Genomic DNA, 15,111 nt, shown 5'->3' with positions numbered 1-15,111 from the left:
ATTCTGTGACAGTTTCAAATTAAGAATATAATCTTGAATTGAAATAACAGTGTTGTTTTGTTTATTTATTTTATAAACTGTGTTGTTGGAGTCTGGGTTTAACTGCTTCTGAAGGTAATTTAAACCATCTAGCAAGGTTACTGAACACAAATTCTGTCATCAATGTGGGGAACAATGTCCTTGCCATCTGAATGGAAAATATTATTCAGAGTATTGACATTTCCTGTTTATGGTTAAAAAAAGGGACATTTGTTTGCCGATTGACCATGCTGCTTAATGTAATAACAGACTCTTATTTAAATTTCACTATTATACCTCATTAAGACTAGAATTACTGTACTGTAGCTTGAAACTGTAGGATTTTCACTGGAATAAATATGCAGTTGCAGCTAAATGCTGCTCTGTTTTTTGCATTTCTAAATTCATGCTGTTTTCCCATTTCCTCAAAGGTTATCATAATTAAATTAAATGATTCTAAATTCATGCAATCCCCCCAAAATCATCATAATTAAAATACAAAATCCTAATGATAACTGTTATGCCTCCATATACCCAATAAGCAGCCATGCAACCATAAACTAAATGACTTTAATAGGGTAAGAAGAAACAAACAAAAACAAAATAGTAACAGCAAAGATTTCAAAATGAGTACAGGTGGACAACAATTACAACTGTCACCCAGTCCACTCCTAAATTCCTGCTTTTATTTCCAACTAACCAGTTTGAACTTACTACCTAGAAAGAGTTCCAGAATTTAAAAGTCATCTCAATCCAAAAGAAACATACATCACAATGAGCATTCACAGAGACTTGTTTCCCCCTCAGGTATGTCCTCAGCCTGTTAAGATAACAGATTGCAGTAACAGAGTAAAAAATGCAACCCTGAGGAGTAAACTGATAAAATGTTTGGGTCAAGAAAATACATGTTTCATTCAGTTATCTTACACTGCTGTCCTGTAATTTCTCTCTCAAGCATGAGGCATATTGGCATGGCAGCTGTGATACACACACAGTGCGACCACAGAATCTTAGATCTCAGTGCAGCTCTCACACGCCACACAAAATTAATCTGAAGTAATCAGGAACACCATTACTACTCTGTGAAAATAATGAAGCAATAAAGGAATATTTAACTTCTTATGTTTCAGATCCAAAACCCAGTACTGTCTCATTCATTTTTATTTTATTACCTACCTAGTAATAGTATAGGCTAGCTACACTGGTATTTACACAAAGAGTGGTATACACCTGTCCACTGCAGGCATGACCATAGTTTTGGCTGATATATATTTATGGTTACAGGAATATTTTATTACCTACCATGATGGAGAGAATAGTCAGACTAATTGCAGACATTCCTATAACAGGATTTCCTTGCATCTTTGGTGCATTGGTTCAGAAGTGTAGCAGTAAAAAAAGAAGTGGGTAAACTCCTAAACTAAACTCCAAATTCCCCCAGTAAGAAATGGGTAAATTCTGTTTACCCTCAGCTACACTACTGCATTGGTTAGTCACTACCATATCCCCAAAACCATACACAGAACAGAGAGTGAGGAGCAGGGGGGAAGAGATGGAGTAGAAATTAATTGTGGTAATGGGGCCTTAATATCAAGCATAGATAGAAGATGACCCCACAAGGCAGACCAATTCTTCCATCATGGAATGGGGGCAGTTAGAGGATTTGGGGATTAGGGAGCTGAATCCCAGAGGATATGGGGACCCACACTTGTGTCCCTTCACTATGCTGGATTTTAAGAAAAAGTTTAAGTTATGATACTGGTCATTTTCTTAATAAGAAGTTGTCATCCATGTAAACCTGAAGGCCTGTATAGAGTATGTAATTGCCTACTGCATGATGACATTGTGAGTGCACCAGTATAGAGTTTGGGTGATCATTAGTTACAAAAGAAACCAAGGTGATAGGAGCGGGTGAATATAGATATTCATGTTCTGCAGCTGGCCACAATGGAATGGGATATCATAATATGGGGATACATAGAAGGAGCTGCACCCTTTACATATTTCTTACTGGAAAGGAATACAGAAAAAACTTCAGGGGAGGATCACACTCCACTGAGAAGTGTGGAGTTTGGCCACACAACCAACTCTGATGTGGCTATAGATGCTGCCATTTTTGCTCACAAATTTGAGGCATACAAACACCTACGTCATGAAGAGACTGTGCTTAAAATGTGCAAGGTGTACATTTAAGGGTTTTTTCTTGGAAAAGTTTGAATCTCCTTGTGATGTTGCACCCCATAATGCTTTATAGAAATATGCCTATGAGTGTAAATATGACTGTGATGGTACCTCCCATAAGGCTTTATGGAAATATGTTTAGAATGTGTTTTATGCTACATATGCCATGTAACATATCTCCGTAAAGGTTATGATCTACTGAATGCATTAATCCTATTTGTATGCATGTATCATTTTTGTATTCAAAGTTATTAATGTTATGAATGTTGTCTGTGTACTGGCTTGATTTCTAAATAACCTTAGTAGAGCATTTGGTCAGTTCCTGGAGAAAGAAATGTTGAAATTAAGTACCTAATCAAGAAACACTTAAAGGACAATGGATCCTGGAATGCTCCAATCCACATAAGAAGTCTACTTGAGGACGTTCAACGTTCAAGGTAGCATGTAAACAATGGATGCTACCTGTAAAAACTGTGAGTCATACATGGACATGTGACTTGCCCAGGTGACTCCTAAACTCCATCTTGAAGCTGGACTTTGCATAGGAGTAAGGAGGAGGTCTCCACCCACAAGAGAAAGTCTATTTAACCTCCTGGGAAACCCCTTCATTTTATTTTGAGCTGGCTAAAGAGAGAGCCCTCTCTACCCCCCAGAATACTTGAAAGAAACTGGAACAAAAGAAAGTGTGAAACGGGTGTGAGTGATTGCTGGACCCAAGCTAAAGGGAGATTAGCCGGTAAAAGGGAGCATTCTAGAACTGGTGAGGATCTTATCTGTATTCAGTTTGATTAGACACAGATTTGCGCGTTTTATTTTATTTTGCTTGGTGACTTGCTTTATTCTGTCTGTTACTGCTTGGAACCACTTAAATCCTACTTTCTGTATTTAATAAAATCACTTTTTACTTATTAATTGACTCAGAGTATGTATTAATACCTGTGGGAGCAAACAGCCATGCATATCTCTCTATCAATGTTATAGAGGACAAATAATTTATGAGTTTACCCTGCATAAGCTTTATACAGGGTAAAACAGATTTATTTGGGCTTAGACCCCATTGGGAGTTGGGCATCTGAGTGTTAAAGACAGGAACACTTCTGTTAGCTGCTTTCAGGTAAACCTGCAGCTTTGGGGCAAGTAATTCAGACCCTGGGTCTTTGTTGGAGCAGACGGGCGTGTCTGGCTCTGCAAGACAGGGTGCTGGGGCCCCGAGCTGGCAGGGAAGGCAGGGGTAGAGGTAGTCTTGAAACATCAGGTGGCAGCTCCCAAGGGGGATTCTGTGATCTAACCCGTCACAATGACAAAACTGGAATATGTTTTATGCTAGATATGCCATATAACACATCTCTGCAAAGATTATGATCTACTGAACATATTCATCCTATTTGTATGCATGTATCATTTTTGTATTCGAAATTATGAATATTGGCTATGTACTCGTTTGATTTTAAGTAGCCTCAGTGAAGCATTCGGTCAGCTTCTTGAGAAAAGACTATTCTCAGTAAGTGCCCGATCAAGAAACACTTAAGCTAACAATGGACCTTGATAGATGCCAATCCACATCTGAACTTTCCTGGGAACGTCCTGTAGAAAACTGAGTCATGCATAGACATGTGACTTGCCCATGTGACTCCAAAACTCCATTTTGTAGCTGGATTCTGCACATGGGAAGAGAGGGGTTTCCACCCACAAGAGAGAAACTATATATGCCCCTGGGAAAACCCCTCCATTTTGTCTTCAACTAGCTCAAGAGTTAGCCTCTCCACCCCAAACAGATGAAAGAAACTGGAATAAAGGACAGTAACTACAGGGGTGTGAGTGATTGCTGGATCCAGACTAGAAGGAGGCTAGTCTGTCAAAGAAGCTTATTGGAACGTCTCTGAGGATGAGATTTACCTGCATTTAGCTTCTTAAGCTGTTTTCAGTTAAGCCTGCCGCTTGTGGCGGATGTGGTTCAGACTTGGATCTGTGTTGGCAGCAGGCAAGCGCATCTGGCTCAAACCAGGCAAGGTACTGAAGTCCCAAGTTGACAGGGAAAACGGGCTCAGAGGTAGTTCCAGCACATCAAGTGGCAGTCCCAAAGGGGTTTCTGTGACCCAACCTGACACACTCCTGCCAGTTCAGTGGAGTGATTTTTGACATTGCATAATCTAATGTGCCTGTTCAGGCTTGCAATGAAGCGAGAGCCCACCAGATCAAAGGCCAGATAGCTTGCAAGCTTTGTGACACATGATGAACACATTGCAGACAATCTAATTTTATAGGGTTGAAATTGTTCTGCACATGCAATGTACATATAAAATACAGAACTTTTTTTGTTTCAGACTGTCTGATGCAATTTGCCAGAGTTATGCCAAACGTAAACGTTCAGGCCCGAGAACAACAAGAAGTTACTGTTTGGTATCATTCAACATAAAAATCAGTGCCCCCATTTAGGTACCAAAGGCTACAAGCCGCCTCTCTGGCTTTTAATCAATCAGTCTCTTAAACTGGAGTCCCTTTGTGTTTTTTCACACTAGAGTCTTTGGTATTACTAAAGCATTCCCATGTCCAAAAGCCGAGTCTCCCTTGGCAACAAGATTTTTGAGGGATTCTGCTTTCTAATAAGAGATTACTATGAATCTGAAAATGAAGTTTAACCAGCAGCTGCTAGCCTGCTCCAATGCAGATAAATCTTGGTTTAAAAGGCACTCCCTTCCTGTTGCAAGACCAGTATTGGAAAAATGGTTACTCACAAGTGGAAAAATATGTTATGCACAAGTGTACTTCAACATTTTTCAGTGTTCAATAACTAGGCTTTTCCTGGTGAAATATATGGCCTGATTTGATTATTCTCTCACTCATCTTTTGATGATTAAAAGCAAAAATAATTGCCTATGCAAAAATTTCCAAACCTCCTCAAATCAGACTTTTTTTTTAAACAGTTTTTTTTTTCTTTTGAAGTAGGATAAATCAATGGGACTCAAAGTGATTTACTTCCCTAAGAAATTATAGAGTTAAAAATACTTTATCACTACCTTCTCTGTCACCCAACATATTAACAATGATGGAAAAAGTTTATTTGTATCAATATGCTATCTATTTGTTCTATTGTACATGAGACACTCATATTTATATTATACAAATATCAAGTATATATTTATCAATATATACAGTTCTTGATATTTGACCAACCAGATGTATTTTTGATTGTGTCTTATGTGTCCACCCATATAAACCCTAAACATTGTACATTCTCCCATTTCATCATTGGTCAATATGTTTGCTCCATTCTCATGAGTGATAGTGTACAATGAATGGAGATACATGAAAGGGATGGTTTGAGTACGTATCCAGACATCATCCATACTCTCTGAACCTCTGCAGAGTCTGCAAAATTGTGCTGAAAATCTCATAAAAACAGGCTCTCTGATGGGATTTTCAGTACTTTCTGGTTCCATTTGGTCATGGAAATAGTTAAGCCTTTCTTCCAGTATTTTGGCTATTCTGCTTCTGGTCCCAGACACAATGGCTAATTTCTTTGTATCTTCAGCAAGGCTGGTTCAAAGTTCTGGGTGAAGGTTCCAAATTCTGGGTAAGTTTGTTCTTATTTTATACAATCTGCTTTGACTATTCTTAATACTAGAGAGACAAAGTGGGTGAGGTAATATCTTTTATTGGACCAACTTTGTAAGCTTGAAAACTTATCTCTTTTACCAACTGAAGTTGGTCCAATAAAATATTACCTCACCCACCTTGTCTCCCTAATATCCAGGTACCAACGTGACTACAACACTGCAAGCCGTGGAAGATATCCTTAATACCAATATTCAGTCTCAGTCAACTTTTTTCTGCCTATTACTACTATTCATGTAGAGATGATTATAACTAGGAGTTGCAAGATTCGTTCCACAAATAAAAAAAAAAAAGATACTTTAAGGAGGTTAAGAAAATAAGAAGGAAAAATGGATTGGGTGTTGAAACTAGTATGGTCATGTTACAGTTAGTGCCAAAAAACCTTCAAGCAAAGCGATTATGGAGTTCCTGGCTTCTAAAACAAACATTCTTTCATCGACAGACGTTATAAATTCTCAGAAGTGTGTACACACCACTCAGGTATGTAAAGGGAAACAGAGGTGTGTCAAGTGTGGTGGGAGAACATGTGAATAAAGCAGGTAATACTGTATTTAAATTTTTAATTGCAGGGGGAAATACAGTGCTGCATTTGGGAGATCTGAGGTCAGCATTTATACCCAAGAAGCACAGGACCAAAGTAATGAATAATATAATTTTGGCTGATGCAGTTAAATTAGTAAGTAATCCAATTAAAATAAGTCTTAGGGAGAAAGAAAGCACTGAGGCCTAAGCTAAAAACAGTAAAAAAAAAATGTTACTGAAGAATCATGAACAGAAGGAGATAAAAGGACTAAAACAAGCTTCAAAAATATAGTTTCTGTGGAAGTGTTTCTAATGAATTTGAAACTGTCATTTTCATGACATCTGTATGGCAAACATCTGTATGGTGCAAGCTCAGAAAAAAAATGAAGAAATAAGGTCACCAGATAAATTGAAAAATAAGACAAAAGAAATTAATACATATGCGAAGCATTAAGAGTGAAAACGATCTGGTGCCATTTTTATATATTGTGACAAGTCAGACCTGGCAGTTCTGGAAGGGTGGTTGTATTAGTTGTAGGTGTATTAGTCTTAAAATGATTAAAGCACTTTTTCCTATGAACTGAAAGAGGTTACCCTCAAGTTAATTGTCGACACCTGTGTTTAATGAAGGGCAGCCAATGACCTTTAAAAATTTCTTCCAGTGAGAGGGATAAGAGAGGATGGATGAGAAACAAGCTGCAGAAGGGTTGCGTGCAGTGCGGGGGAAAGATTTCTCGTAGGTGAAAAGCTGTTTTTTCCTATAAGTGGAAATCTTTCTTTTATTTTTGTTTGGGGAGGAGGTCTTGGTTCTCAACATAGCTGGACCCAGAGAAGGTTAGAGAGGGTGGCTGGCAATTGGTAGTGACATAAAAAGAGGCAGTACTCCATCCAGCTGGTGTTAGGAAATTTAATTTTTTTGTTTTTCTTTAAAGATGCTTTGGGGCCAACCCTGTAAATAAATGGATATGAAGTATTAAACCTCCAGTGTCAGCCTGTTTTACCCCAGGCCTCCTGAACACCACTTGGAGAAATGCTGAGACCTGACGTGACAAAAGAGATGTGTTGTCACACAATGTAGAAAAGCAATGGAAATCAGAGTACATGATGGTACTTAAATGGATTTCAGAAATTTCAATGTGCCTCCAGGGGAGAACTCTTACATAGAATGAGAAATAATAAAAATATTTTTTTAAAAACATAATCCTTGACCAGATAAAATGGCATAACCTAAACTAATCCTTTCATTACCTGCAGAAAACCTGAGTATTCAGGCTGCAGGCAGGTGGCGTACAGAGCAATTGGGGGTGTGGAGCTGCTCTCTCTCTCTCTCACTGACATAGCTCCTATCCCAACCTAAGGGTTGGCATAGCACTAGTAGCCCATCTATACCAATTATCCATTCACACAAAATCCATGCTCAATGTGGCTTATGCAAGATCGATGCAGAGACCTTTTCATGGGGGTTAGGAGTGCATAGGCACCCCTGTGTGACTACCCTGTCAGCAGACCCTCCAGTCATTCCCTGTGAGAAGCTTATGTGGTGCAGAGGACTTTGCCTTATGCATATGATACACTTTGTATACTCATGTCAATAAAAGCACGTTTAGAAAAAGTAGTGAGACAAACTTTCAAGAATGGCTCGTTAATAATTGTATAGAGCAGTGCAAGAATCTGAATAATCAATAGACTTAAACTTATATTTTAGGAAGTCTTGAGTAACAAATACAACACAGAGCCTGAGCCCCTACATTTGAAAAAACTCAGGGCTAATTTCTATGTATAGAAAAAATAAAAAAGTACGGCATGGTAGCAAGCCCCAAGCATAGGCCACATCCTGGAGCTGCAAGCAGCAAGACAGGCAAGTGCACATCTAGCTGTGGGAGGTTTATGCATGCAGGAGGTGATGTACACTGCTCCGATATACAAAGCCAGTTTCATCTTGGGGTTTCAGAGCTACTGTACAGCCATCTTGCAGGTCCAGCGTGTGGATTAGATGATGCCTGACATACTCTATCCCCAACATGTCCCCTTTTTCAGTTCTACCTATTGCTATTTTTAAAATTGGCCTGTCGCACACTCGCACTGATATTTAGTTCTGCAGACAGAAAGTTCATAATGGGATTAAGAGGGTGTAGAGGAAGGCTGAACAAACCCTTAGAAGTTTAGTGAAACAAGAGGAAGAGATACTGTTCGAAGCTGTATACAAAAACAGTTCAGTGCCTGGTACTGACTCTGGTTCAAATAGTTTCTCTATGTTGTTGAAAGTATACTTTGTATTTATGACAGATAAAGTGATAATATAATAATAATAAATTATTTGTATTGCAGTAGCTCCTACAGCCCTCAAACAGGAGGATTTAGTAGAGCCTGCACAAGTATATAGGCAGACACTGTCCCTATTCCAAGGAACTTAAAGTTTCAAGAAATATAACAAAGGAAAATTAAAATGAGAAATCATAATCCTGATTCAGTGTCCAATTATTGTACTTATGCTCTGTACTCTGTTAGTGGATACGGTGTAAGGCATAGTTACTTGCTCCTGTCCTCCTTGTAGCTATGGGTTGAATACAGAAGTAGTCTTATCTGCTACATAATTTACCTGTTGTATGCAGTGCAGTTGTAGCCATGTCAATTCCTGGGAGCTTAAATTCATAACTCTGCTAGACACTAAAAATCAAGGACTGGATTTATGGCTTATTACAACAATCCGTAACCCACTAACTCCCTCTTTTTGTCCTATGACTGCAGAGGTGTTAACAGGTCACTCTACCTTGAATGGTCCCTTAAGATATGTGCTAGCTACTTATGCTAAATCTGTTCCACCTTGCATTTAGCTGTGACACTCGGAGTACCTTTCCCAGACCTGAAGAAATGTTCTGTGTAGCTCGAAAGCTTGTCTTTCTCACCAACAGAAGATGGTCCAATAAAAGACATTTACCTCACCAACCTTGTCTCTCACGTAATTTACCTGTCACCTGGTGCATCTTGTTCTAGGATAAAGAGGCAGTGGAGAAATGCTGATTTACACCAGCTGAGGATCTGGCCCACAGACAACAAAGTGAATGTTATGGGTTTTTTTCCTACATATGGCGTGGTACCAGATAATGAAAATAGTGCAGGTGGCATTTTACACTGATTACACTGGTCTACAATTTTTGAGAAGTCGTCTGCTTCAGAGATAAAATGTGCTATTTTTTATGTATTTTGATGTACTGAATTCAAGTATGACAAAACAACTGATTGGCTACTGTTTCTAAGATATTTAAATTTTTACATTTTATGTCTATGTATATTGTGTAGATAGTAGACTTTTAATCATAAATTGTAAACCTAGGTCTTTTCATGTGTTTATGGTTGCTTTACATGATAATATTTCACCTGTCCTGTTTATGTAACTTTAAAAATTAGCAAAAGGGTTATATAAATAAAATTTATTATGAAACAAAAGGCAAAAACTATTAAGTACATAGTTTAGTCCTATTCAGTGTCTACTCGGCATTTCTTGGCTTGTCTCTTGTATTTACTAAATGAAGCATCTCTTGTCACTGTCCAGCAATAGTCTGCAAGCATTGATGGGCTCCATTTGCCCTGATAACGTTTCTCCATTGTTGCAATGTCCTAGTGAAATCGCTCGCCGTTCTCGTCGCTCACTGCTCCGCAGTTCGGTGGAAAAAAAAAAAATCTAGATGAGAGTGCAAAAAATGTATCTTTAGTAACATGTTGCAACCAAGGCTTTTGTATGCCTTGAGGAGGTTTTCCACCAACAACCTGTAGTTGTCTGCCTTCTTGTTTCCGAGAAAATTTATTGCCACTAACTGGAAGGCTTTCCATGCCGTCTTTTCCTTGCCACGCAGTGGATGGTCAAATGCATCATCTCGAAGAAGTTCACGAATCTGAGGACCAACAAAGACACCTTCCTGTATCTTAGCTTCACTTAACCTTGGAAATTTTCCACGGAGGTACTTGAAAGCTGCTTGTATTTTGTCAATGGCCTTGACAAAGTTCTTCATCAGACCCAGCTTGATGTGTAAGGGTGGTAACAAAATCTTCTTTGATTCAACAAGTGGTGGATGCTGAACACTTTTCCTCCCAGGCTCCAATGACTGTCAGAGTGGCCAATCTTTCTTGATGTAGTGGGAATCTCTTGCACGACTATCCCATTCGCAGAGAAAACAGCAGTACTTTGTGTATCCACTCTGCAGACCAAGCAAGAGAGCAACAACCATAAAGCTGCCACTGATGTTGGTCATAGTTTATGCACCTCAAAAGTTGTTTCATGTTGTCATAGGTTTCCTTCATATGGACTGCATGACCAACTGGAATTGAAGGCAAAACATTGCCATTATGCAGTAAAACAGCTTTAAGACTCGTCTTCATTGATTCATCGAACAGTCTCCACTCACCTGGATCGTGAATGATGTTGAGGGCTGCCATCACACCATCGATGTTGTTGCAGGCTACAAGATCACCTTCCATGAAGAAGAATGGGACAAGATCCTTTTGACAGTCACAGAACATGGAAACCCTAAACATCACCTGCCAGGAGATTCCACTGCTGTAGTCTGGAGCCCAACAGCTCTGCCTTACTCTTGGGTAGTTCCAAATCCCTGACAAGGTCATTCAGTTCACCTTGTGTTATGAGGAGTGGTTCAGAGGAGGAGGATGGGAGAAAATGTGGCTCCTGTGACATTGATGGTTCAGGACCAGAAGTTTCATCCTCTTCCTCTTCCTCATCTGACTCAAGTGAGAATGATTCTGGTGCATCAGGAACCGACAGTCCTTCTCCGTGGGGTAGTGGGCGTATAGCTGATGGAATGTTTGGATAATGCACAGTCCACTTTTTCTTCTTTGACACACCTTTCCCAACTGGAGGCACCATGCAGAAGTAACAATTGCTGGTATGATCTGTTGGCTCTCTCCAAATCACTGGCACTGCAAAAGGCATAGATTTCCTTTTCCTGTTCAACCACTGGCGAAGATTTGTTGCACAAGTGTTGCAGCATATGTGTGGGGCCCACCTCTTGTCCTGATCTCCAATTTTGCAGCCAAAATAAAGGTGATAGGCTTTCTTAACCATAGTGGTTATACTGCGCTTTTGTGATGCAAAAGTCACTTCACCACAAACATAGCAGAAGTTATCTGCACTGTTCACACAAGTATGAGTCATCTCTGCTCACTTTGGCTAAACAGAAATGTGTCCCTTTGCAAAATCAAACACTGACAAATAAGAGGGCACGACACTGTATGATTTCTAGAGCTGATATAGGGCAATTTGTTCAGCAGAGTGATGTAAGCTTCATTATGATTGCATCATCCATGACTTCTAGGAATAACATGATGCAATTCATATCATGTATGATACAATACCAGCTTCAGATTGCATCATTCATTGTTTTGCCTAAAAAGCAAGTACTGTCCAAACCCAGTCATAGATTTATTCATAGATCCAGTCCAAGATGTATTTTAGTCATTTCTGGTTTAAATTGAGATCCCGTCCCTTTATAACTCACTTATCCTCCGCCATTCCCAAGTCAAGGGTCGTATATACTGACCCAATAGCATATCTTGAAAACTAGAGCCAATCAACAATTTTAAGCATCATTTTCATTCTCAGAATTAGTAAAGTTTGACTACATTTATTTCAGAAGCATTTTGGCTGTAGAGCAGTGTTATAATACATTGTGTGTGAAATCCTGAACGAATAGAAAGAACTGTTAGTTTACTAACATATGTCATATCATTACCCTAGCTTGTGGTAGGAATAATGGGCCAATTCTGCAAAACCTTACCCAGGCAAACAGTCCCACTGGCTTCAATGGACTACTTGGATGAATAAAGGTTTGTAGGATTGGGACCTAACTTCCTTAACACGCAAGTCTCAAAAACAGCACCTAATGCAGGGAGAATGAACACTGCATCTTTTAGAAAGGTGGAGCCTGCTCCCCACCAGCAGAGTTGGACAGCTCTATGTGTGGGAACAGGGGGCTGATGTCTCCTACTGTGGGTGACTAGAACCACACCCCAGGTTTCACAGTTTTTTTTTTTTTTACAAAAATCATCACTTCCATTTCTTCACCTCCTTCAATCTTAAAATTCTTCACAGTCTAGCTTTACTTTTCTCTCTATTTCCCTAAGGTCTCATCTAGAGAAAATATTGTACTTTACAATGAAAATTAATATATCTGAAAATAAATTAGTCAGAGGATAATAATTAATAAAAAGAAATGAAAGACAGAGAGAAAAGGTGTGCTATATGAACCAAATTCTACTTCATTTCGAGTTGGACCAGCTTAAGGGCTTAAACCACTACAGTACTTAAGCATTTGTGCATAACTAATTGTTTAGTCCTACTGAAGTTGATGAGACTGCTTATGTATTTAAAGTTATACACATGGCTTAAATGTTTTGCTGCATCAAGGCCTACTCAAGAGTAGAAATGGGCCAAATTCAGTGCAGCTGTATCCTTATGGATGCATTAGAATTATACGAGGGACAAATTTTGGCCATTTTGTCTAAATCACTGCTTTTTCTCTCTCTAAAAGTGGGATGCCTCATTTGTGTTGAATGTATACAACAGAAGAAACCATGAAACAACATCTACTTATGTATCCAAATAGCCCAATCAGTTTGTTGAAAGCAGATAATGCATTTGGCTTGTCCTTTGTCCATTTCTATCTTTGTTTGCATGGCCCATGTCCTTTTTGGAGATCCAAAATCCCATTCCTTTGTGTAATCAATAAGCATTTGGAAATGTACAATGTGTTTGCAAGAATACATCTGTATAAATCCACAACAAGCCTACATAAGTCAGCTATACAGCTGTGTGACATATCTGAAAATTCAAGTTCTACCCTTTGGAAAGAAATGCTAAAACAGGGTTTTCACAATTCCTTTTCTCTCCTTCTCTCTGTAATCAGTTTTGCTGTCAGTGAGTATACACCATTTAAATTACAACATTGTTTTTCTGACTTGGGGAAGAAAGCATTGAAAATAATATTAAAATTCTCAGCTATTTATAATAAAATATCAAACAGGAGACTTTCAAAATTTATAAGATTCTAATATTCATTATAAATCACAGCATAAGTAAAGAATATGAAATACCACACTTCTGTGGGGAAAAAAAAAAAAATCAATAAGTAAATTTCAGCTTAAGTTCTCAAACTTCATCTGGCCACATATTACATTCATATGGTACACCTATAGTAGCTGTCATGCAAAGCATCTTATGGCAAGTTACACAGAGTCTTTTCAGGGAAGCATACATGTGTACAGTCGCTATTAAGATCAGCACTGAAAGACATGCATAGGTGCTTAATATTCTGAGCCTATATCTTTTGAAAACAGATAGCAAAGAGTTTTCACACATTAATATTGTAGGCCAAATTCTGTTTTACATATACCCTTGTATGACTGGTTACCACTGACCAGGGCCGGCTCTAGGCACCAGCAAAACAAGCTGGTGCTTGGGGCGGCACATTTTTAGGGGCTGCATTCTGGCGCGGGCCTCTAAAAATGTGCCCCGGCCGCCCTAACTCACCTCTGCTGCTGCCGCTCATGCACCACTGCTCGCCGTCCCTCCCAGGCTCTCAAACCGGGGAGGGAAGGGGAGATCCCGAGTGGCCACGGCGCGCGGAACAGCTGATTCGTGCGCTGCTGCTCCCCCTCCCTCCCGGGTTTGAGAGCCTGGGAGGAAGGGGGAGCAGCGGTGCGCGAATCAGCTGTTTCGCGTGCCGCGGCTGGTCAGGATCTCCCCCTCCCTCCTAGGCTTAAGAGCCTGGGGGGAGGAGGCAGGGCTGGGGATTTGGGGAAGGGGCGGAGTTGAGACGGGGCCGGGGGTGGGGTAAGAAAAAACCGGGTGGGGGGCGGGGGCGGCAAAAATCCTAGAGCCGGCCCTGCCACTGACTTCAATGGGGTTTACATGTAAGTAACTAACTGAGACATCATTTGGACCTAACAATTTACCAGTAATACAACACTGGAAAATTGATTAAACCCATGGTACCACAGAATAACCATGTCTCATATACACATTAGAGATAATGGGTCAAGCTCTCTTAGCGTATGTCTACACTGTAAAAGAACCCAACAGCAGCAAGTCTCTGAACCCAGGTCAACTTACTTGGGATTGCTTTACCGAGCTAAAAATGGAAGTGTAGACATTCTGCCTTGGGCTGGAGCCTACGCTCTGAGATCCACCCCTGTCACTGGGTTTCAGAGCCTGGGCTCCAGCCAAAGCAGGAATGTCTACACGGTTATTTTTAGCCCTGTAGCGCAAGCCCCAGAGCCTGAGTCAACTGACTTGGGCTCGAGATTCTCTGCTGGGGGTGTTTTTTGCAGTGTAGATGTACCTTTTGTTTTTAGACTCTTGCAATCTCATCAAAGTTATTGGAGATGAATGAACATAACAGAGAAGCCCAACAATAGTAGTAACATCTTCATGTTTTTACTTGAAACATCAATGGGTTTTAGGAAAAATTAAAAGCTTGGGCCTGATCCTGCAACCCTTATTCATACATAATAATTGTATAGTACCACTCAAGTCAAGGACTGCTAACTGCAGGGTCATGCTCCTTTTAACTAGCACCATCTAATTTTGTTTCCCCAAGATTAAAATGTATCTCAAATAATTCTTACTTTGTTCTTTTAACATCTATTCACACAGATATAATAATTTTGATTATATATTACACACCTTAAATTAATAAGGATTGAATCTAAAAATGTTTGTTGATTCAGATAAGCATCCAAATGTATGGATATTTATTTGAACTA

General features: G+C 39.6%; 1 protein-coding gene across 1 annotated transcript in view; it reads right to left on the bottom strand.

The window, feature by feature from the left end:
• MOXD1 (monooxygenase DBH like 1) overlaps window positions 1–15,111 on the bottom strand; it is a 93,094-nt gene that overhangs the window by 51,443 nt on the left and 26,540 nt on the right. The gene's annotated exons all lie outside the window — the stretch shown is intronic.

The sequence above is a fragment of the Trachemys scripta genome, chromosome 3 (genome assembly GCF_013100865.1).
Source record: "Trachemys scripta elegans isolate TJP31775 chromosome 3, CAS_Tse_1.0, whole genome shotgun sequence".
NCBI lineage: Eukaryota > Metazoa > Chordata > Testudines > Emydidae > Trachemys > Trachemys scripta.
Note: the sequence above shows the minus strand (reverse complement) of the source record. Positions and strands in the feature narration are given on the sequence as shown.